Raw genomic sequence first — 9,133 nt, 5'->3', positions numbered from 1 at the left:
GAGAGTGCTCCTGACCAAAAATCAGCCAGAAGCCCCTCTCAGATTTACTTGCCAAAATAAATCTGTCTTTGATTGTTGAGCCACTTTTTGTGTTGTGTTTCTTTCCTCTTTCTTTAACTCTTACACCATGCTATTGGTGCAAGCTTGGTGTAAAATCTTAACTCTCATCCCCGCCCATTAGTAAATGAAACACCCACCCTTGCATAAAGTGTCAATAGAGGCCAATAAAGGAATGTAGCGTTTCACCCAAACCTGGCCGTAATGAGGTAGTGCCCACCTTACCACATCAGAGTGGAGTCAGAGGTGGTTTTCCAAAACAAGATTTAAATAAGATACAAAGAGTCAAAATGCACTCCCCAAAATACCCAGAATAAAATAGAAACTCATTAATCATAACAAGAACAGGGAAAATCTCAACTTGAATAAAAAAGAGAGTCAACAGACACCAGCACTGAGAAGACACAAGGTGCAGGAATTATCAAACAAAGATTTTAAAGCAGGTATCATAAAAATGCTTCAACAAGCAATACAAACACTCTTGAAACAAATGAAAAATAGAACAGCTCAGAAAATGGGAAATCTTAGCAAAGAAATATAATATATAAAGAATATCTAAGTGGAAATTACAGAATTGAAAAATATAACTGAAATAAAAAGTTCAGTGGATGGGCTTACAGGAGAATGGAGAGGATAAGAGGATCAGTGAAAACCAGTAGATGGAAGAAACAGAATTATACAATCTGAACAACAGAGAGAAAACAGACTGAAGAAAGAAAGAAAACCAAACATAGCATCATAGACCTGTGAGACTGCAAAGAAAGATCAAACACTAGATAATTGGAGTCCAAAAGAGAGAGGAGAAAGTGGGTTGGGGTAAAAAAGTATTTAAAGAAATGATGCTCAGAATTTCCTAAATTTGGTCAAAGATATAAACCCATAGATTTAAGAAGCTGTGCAAAGTCCACATGGTATAAATCCAAAGAAATCCACATAGAGAAGAAGCATAAGCAAACTTCTGAAATCTAAGGACAAATAAAAATTATTGAGAGCAGTGAGAGGGAAAAAAAACACCTTCCTTATAAGAGAAAAACACTTTAAAAGGCATCAGACACCTGAAGGCCAGAAAGAAGTGACATAAAACTTTTCAAGTGTCACTTTTCAAGAAAATAACTATTAACTTAGAATCTTTTATCCAGTGAACATATTCTTCAGTAATGAAGAGAAAATTGAGATCTTCTCAAAGAAAGGAAGAATGAGAGAATTTATTGCCTACAGAGCTACCCTTAAAGAATGGCTAAAGGAAGTTCTTGCATTAATTTTAAAATAAACTGTGAGATTTAGGTTAAAATTTTCCTTTTTTTTGCTTTGGATGTCCAAATGCTCCAGCATTGTTTGTCGAAAAGACTATCCATTGAATTGCTTTTGCACCTTAAAATTGGCGGGTATATTTGTGTGGGTCTATTTCTGTGTTCTCTATTCTTTTCCATTACTCTATGTAATTTTCCCTCCCCCAATACTACATAGTCTTGATTACTTCAGGTAATAAGTATGAATTAATATCAAATATTGATTCCCCTCACTTGATTTATCTTTCTCAAAGTTTTAACTATTTTAGGGCATGTATCTCTCCATATAAATTTCAGATTATAAACAGATTTTAAAGGCTAGAAAATATTCACTCTCTCTCTCTGTCTCTCTCTCACACACACACACACACACACACACACACACACACACACACACACTTAGAACTCCTAAGCAGAAACAGTATGTTGGAATCTTGCCACCAAAGTTAGAAAGGCTGTGGCTGGTGGACAGGAAAGCTATCCAGCATTCATTCCATAAAGAGGATATTACACCCAGCAGAGACCTAGGAAATCACCTGGTCCAATCCTTGACAGACAAGGAAACTGGGTCCCACTATGGTCTTACTCCAAGGCTCACAGTCAGGTCAGAGTGGGTATTAAGACACCCACAGGAGTTCTGAATTTCCAGTCTCCTCTCATTCCTCTTGCCCAGCCACAACTATTTCTGTCCTGCTCTCTCTTAGTCTTGGTGTCCTTCCTAAGCCCCTTCAGCCAGGGGCATGATCCTGTATGCATGCCTTCAGCAGATGCTGGAGCCTGCTTCCTCTGGAATCAAAGGTTCTCTGCCCCCAAACCTGAAATCCCAGAGGAAAGAAATCTCTAAATGCAAACAGCTCCAGAGGACTGCCTCATGCTGGTCTGCATCACACACACACGCAGAAATACCCCACAGTCGGAGCGGATCACAAGGTCAGGAGTTCGAGACCAGCCTGGCCAACATAGTGAAACCTCATCTCTACTAAAATTACAAAAAATTAGCTGGGTGTGGTGGCGGGTGCCTGTAATCCCAGCTACTTGGGAGGCTGAGGCAGGAGAATCACTTGAAACCGGGAGGCAGGAGTTGCAGTGAGCCAAGATCACACCACTGCCCACGACAGTGTGAGACTCGGTCTCAAAAAAAAAAAAAAAAAAAAAAAAAAGAAATATGCCATGGTCTCACAGGTGGGAGGTGACACTGTGGAGGGTTAAATTCTACAGCATCTACAGATGAGGAAAACAATCCTATCAAGACTGCAGCTAAAGCGTCAGGCACCAATGGGGATGGCAACACCGAGGGGATTCCTCCATGTTACTAACATATGAGGCTGGACCTTACAGGGCTCTACGGCTTCCTCATCACTCGAGACTTGGTTCAAATGTCAGACCCAAAATCTCCAAGCCAAGGGTGCCCCTCCATCAAACCTCTCAACTCTCTTTCCCATTTCCTTTTATCTGAAATGATCTTACTTGCTCACTAATTTATTGACTGCCGCATGCTGTCCTCTTGTGAGGACGGACATCCTGCTGTATTATTCAGTACAGTGTCTGCTGCATCCAGAGCATTGCCTGCCCACAAGTGGCACTCAGTGAGCTCAGTTTATCGATTTGATGACCACGTGAGAGGAACTGGTAGACTGGTCAGCAATGCTTACTGTACAGCTACAGTGATTAGAATACTGCGTCAGTAGAAGGATGGACAAACAGACGAATGGAACCCAAATGCCAGTTATAGGCATCTCAGAGACCTACATGTCATAAGCAAGACCATGAAAGTTTTTAAGAAGGTAATTTAAAGGATGCTCTTCATGACCTTGGGGTAGAGAAAAGATGGATACACTTGACAACATTAAAATTGAGAATTTCTGTTCATCAAAAGATATCATTATGGCCAGGCGCGATGGCTCACACCTGTAATCCCAACATTTTGGGAGGCTGAGGTAGGTGGATCACTTGAGCTCACAAGTTTGAGACCACCCTGGCCAATATGGCAAAACCCGTCTCTACTAAAAATACAAAAATTAGCTGGGCGTGGTGGCTTGTGCCTGTAGTCCCAGCTACTTGGGAGGCTGAGGTGGGAGAATTGCTTGAACCCGGGAAGTGGAAGTTGCAGTGAGCCAAGATCGCGCCACTGCACTCCAGCCTGGGCAACAGGGCAAGACTCCATCTCAAAATAAATAAATAAATAAATAAAGATACCATTAAAGAGGGAAAAGACAAGCCACATGAAATGGGAAATATTTGTGGCATATTAATCAACAATGCAATTCTATCCAGAATCAGTAAGAGAAAGACAACCCCAAAACAAATGGACGACAGACTAGGAGAGACATGTCCCACAAGAGAGTAAGAAAAAAAATTATCTGAGGAATGTGAGCCCTTTAAATTATCAGGCCCAAACCCAAAAGGCATTTAAGACGTAATATCCCACTCCCCCTTCAGCTAAATAGCTACCTCTTAGGGCCACTTGCTATGTGGACTCTAGACTAACTCACTCCAAGTAGCCACAAAATGCCACATACCTTATAGTTCAACAAGGTATAGCCAGTCACCAACCAGGGTTACTTCCATAAACCAGTGAGAATTCCTAATAAACAACCTTTGTACTTACTTCCTCTCCTGATTCCTCCTTCTTTTCTTTAAAAAATTTGAGCTTCTCTTTTGTGCTCTGGAGCACTCTCCAAGGCAACTTGGAAGTGTGTCCCGGGCTGCAGTCCTCAACTTCTGTGCTGAATAAACTCTTTTTTTTTTTTTTGAGACAGAGTTTCACTCTTGTTGCCCAGGCTGGAGTGCAATGGCACAATCTCGGCTCCCCCACAACCTCCACTTCCCTGGTCCAAGCGATTCTCCTGCCTCAGCCTCCCAAGTAGCTGGGATTACAGGCCATGCCCGGCTGACTTTTGTATTTTTAGTAGAGACAGGGTTTCTCCATGTTGGTCAGCCTGGTCTCAAACTCCTGACCTCAGGTGATCCCCCTGCCTCGGCCTCCCAAAATGCTGGGATTACAGGCTTGAGCCACTGTGCCTGGCCTGAATAAACTCTTTTTAAACTAGATTCCAACCTTTTTGATTATTTTAGTTTGACAAGGGTATCCAGAGTGTCAAAGAGCACATAAAAAGTTCCTTAGGCCAGGTGCAGTGGCCTAAGGAGGCCGAGGCGGGTGGATCACTCGACCTCAGGAGTTCGAGGCCAGCCTACCCAACATGATGAAACCCCATCTCTACTAAAAATACAAAAATTAGCTGAGCATGGTGGCGGGTGCCTATAGTCCCAGCTACTCGGGAGGCTGAGGCAGGAGAATCGCTTGAACCCGGGAGGCAGAGGTTACAGTGAGCTGAGATCACAGCACTGCACTCCAGCCTGGGTGACAGAGGGGGATTTGGTCTCCAAAAACAAAAACAAAAACTAAAGTTCCCTAGCCTCTTCAGACATCAGGAAAATGAAAACTAAAAATCACAGTGAGATTCTGCTACACACCTAGCAGAATGGCTGCAATTAAAAAGGCTGACAGTATCAACCAAATGTGAATGAAAACAGAGCAAAGGACACTCCTAATGAGAGAGTGTAATCTGATGCAATCACTTTGGAAAAATAATTTGAGTATTTAGTAAGACTAAAGATATGCCTCCCTCAAGGACACCCCTAAAATGAACCCCACAGAAATACACAGGCACGTGCAGCAGGCCCCCGACCCAAATCTTCACAGCAGCCCGAAACTGGGCACAACCCCCAAGTCCATCAGCAGCTGACTGAGAAAGACTGTGTTCCAATGATTCAGAGCAACTCAGCATCATGATGAGAGAGCTGTAGGTTCGTAGCACAGGAGGATTTTTTCCTGTTTTTTGTTTTTTGAGATGAAGTCTGGCTCTGTCGCCTAAGCTGGAGTACAGCGGCGCAATCTCGGCTCACTGCAAGCTCCGCCTCCTGGGTGCACGCCATTCTCCTGCCTCAGCTGGGACTACAGGCGCCTGCCACCATGCCCGGCTAATTTTTTGTATTTTCAGTAGAGATGGGATTTCACCGTGTTAGCCAGGATGGTCTCGATCTCCTGACCTCGTGATCCACTGGTCTTGGCCTCCCAAAGTGCTGGGATGACAGGCGTGAGCCACCGCACCCAGTCCACAGGATGATTCTTAATTAGAGCAGGGGAAGGCAGACACCAAATAGACTGAGTAAGGTTTAAAGGAATGTGTAAGGTTTTGATTATATAAACCTCGAAACGGGCAAGCCCCCACACCCATGGTAATAAAGTAGTAACACGATAATGAAATGCAAGTGAACACCCTGAGATGGGGCACAGTGGGTAGCGAAGGGAGGTGGCAGGAAGCGGGCGGGGGGGCGGGGATGTGGTGTTTCATGACCTGGTGGAGGTCATCCGGTGTGTGTTGACAATATATATCTACACGTTTATGCATTATGCTGTTCTGTAAGACGTCTCTATTTCTCGACCTTGAAAAGCTTTAAAGAAACTGCAGGATGTAAAATCACAGAAAATTAAGATCTCTATACACGATAATATCACAGCCATGTTAAATATATAAAACTTGTTTGTGGAAGAAATCTAGAAGTAAACAACAAAATATTAAGAATGGTTGTTTTAAAAGATTGGGATAAGAGACCTGCTGCTCCTTAATACCGTTGTGCAGGGAAGAAGTGGGAATAACTGACTGAATTTCTTGCAAATTACTCTGATCATCAGATCCTGCTCTCCCAGGAATGCCCACAAGATGGCGCAGTCATTTCTACACGGGGAGTTTCATATTCCACCACCATCCAGGGTTCTACCAGACAGAGGGAGCCTTTCCCAGCTTTGCTTGCCTTCTCGTTCCCTATGTACCTGCTGTTCTGTCTGTGGTCTGATGCGCAGTGTACTAGGCCTTCCTCTTCTCCAGTAAGGAGTGAAACGGAAAGAGGAATAGGAGCTCAATTTATCGGACACCCGCTTCACGCCTGGCCCTTTGCTGGATACTTTCTACTTATCATCTCAATCACTGTTTGTTAAAATGCAACCAGGGCAACAAGGTGAGACTCCATCACTACAAAAAATTAAAAAATTATCTGGGTGTGGTGGCGCATGTCTGGGGGCTCAGCAACTTGGGAGGCTGAGGCAGGAAGATTGCTTGAGCCTGGGAGATCCAGACTGAGCGAGCTGTGATCTTGTCACCACATTCCAGCCTGGGAGACACAGCAAGACCCTGAATCAAACCAAATAAACAAAAAACAAACAGAACGGCACACACACACAAAAAAACCCCCAACAAACCAAGCAGGCTGTCCAGGTGTGTGCCTGAGGCCCAATGCACCTGCTCCATCCCATGCACAATGTCAAGTGAGCACAGGGACCACTTCCAGGAATATCTGCCTTCCAGTATGTGCTTCTGCACCATGTATGTGTGTGCATGTGTGTGTATACAGTGTGTATACATAGACACACACGGACATATATGTATATATCACTTTTTTTTTTTTTTTTTTTGAGACGGAGTCTTGCTTTGTTGCCCAGGCTGGAGTGCAGTGGCACGGCTCACTGCAACCTTTGCCTCCCGGATTCAAGTGATTCTCCTGCCTTAGCCTCCCAAGTAGCTGGGATTACAGGCACCCACCACCAGGCACAGCTAATTTTTGTATTTTTAGTAGAGACGGGGTTTCACCATGTTGGCCAGGCTGGTCTCGAACTCCTGACCTCAGGTGATCTGCTTACTTCGGCCTCCCAAAGTGCTGAGATTACAGGCGTGAGCCACCGCGCCTGGCTTATATCACCATTAAATCAGGCTTGTTAATTCAAATACTGTAAAATCTTCTTTTGACTACTTGATTTAACTCTGAGTTGCCTAACACTAAAATGTCTTTTTACTTTTAAATCAAGTTCTCTATGTATTTTCAGGTGATAGAAAATATAAAAGGGCAATAAGCAACGAAGTTGCAGGGGTGTGAGAAAATGGGCACTCAGATACTGCTGTTGAGCGTCGATCGCCAGTCATTTCAGAAGTAATCTGGAAGCTATTAAAATACCCCTACCCTTTGTGCAATCCCACTTTTATATCCGACAGAAATAAAAGCATCCATATCTAAGGACACGTGCTCAAGGGTGCTGCCGCAGCATTATTTATAAAGATCCCAAACTACAGATTACCTCAGCGCCAATCAGTAGAAGAACCGTTAAAGGAAATACAGCATGGTCCTACCCTGAACTATTATGCAACTTCCAAACACAGCCACGAATATGAGGCGCCGGAGGGCTGTACCTGCCGTATTAAGCAAGCAAGCAAGGCGCAGAGCAATGTGTATGTCTGACCACGCGGTGTAACTCCCCCTCCCCAAACTGCCCCATAAACCCTGTGTGAGAACACGATGAAAGATGAGACACCTTAGTATACAGCAGTGTTTCCTTGCATGGAGTGGGATTAGCGGGTTTTGGGGAGAGGCCTTTTCCTTTCTACATCTGTATTGTTTGGCGTTGTTTTTAAACTTTAGTAGTAACAGTAACGAAAAAAGGACCCCCCAAAAAACAAAACAAAACAAAACAAAAAAGTCCTTTCATGTTTAACAGCCTACAGATGCAGAAACAGGCTGAGGAGGTGAAGCCGTTTCCTGCTGGTAGTGATCCTATTTGAATGTATGCTGTCCACTCAGCTTTGTCGGATGCTCTGCTGGGAAACCCCTTCTCGCCCAGCTCCGCCCCTCTTAGCCTGGCCTGGAGGCGCTCTACCAGCACCTCATATGTCAGCTTCCCATCCGTGCAGCCCATGAGTGGCTGACATCTGCCTGCAGGCAGAGGGGAGCGCCCCAGAGGCCACCGTGCCACCGCGTGGGGCGGCTGTCGCTTGTGCTCCCCGGCTCTGGCCGCGCAGGAGACGTGACATCTCTTGGTCTAAAGAAGCGAAGGGAGCCTTACTTTTTACTTTTCGCAGTCTCCAGGGCACTGTCTTTCTGGAATTTCCAGAAAAGCTCCCTCATTCCAAGGGCAGCTGGGATGAGAAATCCCACCCTTGTCTGCTCCTTCCTGTGCCTGACCCTGCTAACCTATCCCGGACAGAAGGGGTCACTTTGGGGAAGAGACCATCTTACTGCACTAAACATTTCAGAAGCACCAACAATTCCTGTCTCTTTATACGAAATAAGTTCAGCTGGATCAAATTCTAAATACGAAAAAATACAAGCCATTAAAGTACTAGAAGACAACATGGGGAATTTTTTTTAAATGCCACAGTGGAGAAGGACTAGGTTTAACACAAAAGCCTACACAGACCATTCAGTAGAAAATGGTCAGTGCCGTATGAGGCGGGTGGATCACGAGGTCAGGAGATCAAAACCAGCCTGGCCAAGATGGTGAAACCCCGTCTCTACTAAAAATACAAAAATTAGCCGGGCGTGGTGGCGGGTGCCTGTAGTCCAAGCTACTCCTAAGGCTGAGGCAGAGAATTGCTTGAACCCGGGAGGCAGAGGTTACAGTGAGCCGAGATGGAGCGACTGCACTCCAGCCTTGGTGACAGGGCGGGACTCTGTCTCAAAAAAAAAAAAAGAAAAGAAAGAAAGAAAAGAAAATGGGCAGTGCCTAGGGAGCCGGCAGTTCATACAAAAGAAAATTCAAATGGCTTGAAATTAAAGAAAAACACAAAATGAAATGATGAAATGCCAATTCCGGCTTGTTAGCTTGGTAACGTTCAAGAAGCTGGTCACACGCTGTGTTCACTAGGGGAGGGGGCTGTTGGGGGGACTGGGAGTGTAATGGGGACAATTTTGGCCTGGCCTTCCTACTTGAATCTCCCCTCACTTAGGACGATTCCCGC

The 9,133-nt window shown here is 44.7% G+C and overlaps 1 protein-coding gene across 1 annotated transcript in view; it reads right to left on the bottom strand.

The window, feature by feature from the left end:
• The window catches only part of LOC105464145 (Rho guanine nucleotide exchange factor 4), a 209,245-nt gene that overhangs the window by 122,362 nt on the left and 77,750 nt on the right, over positions 1 to 9,133 (bottom strand). The window lies entirely within an intron of this gene.

Source organism: Macaca nemestrina, chromosome 11, assembly GCF_043159975.1.
Source record: "Macaca nemestrina isolate mMacNem1 chromosome 11, mMacNem.hap1, whole genome shotgun sequence".
NCBI lineage: Eukaryota > Metazoa > Chordata > Mammalia > Primates > Cercopithecidae > Macaca > Macaca nemestrina.
This window is presented reverse-complemented; position numbering and strand designations above follow the sequence as displayed.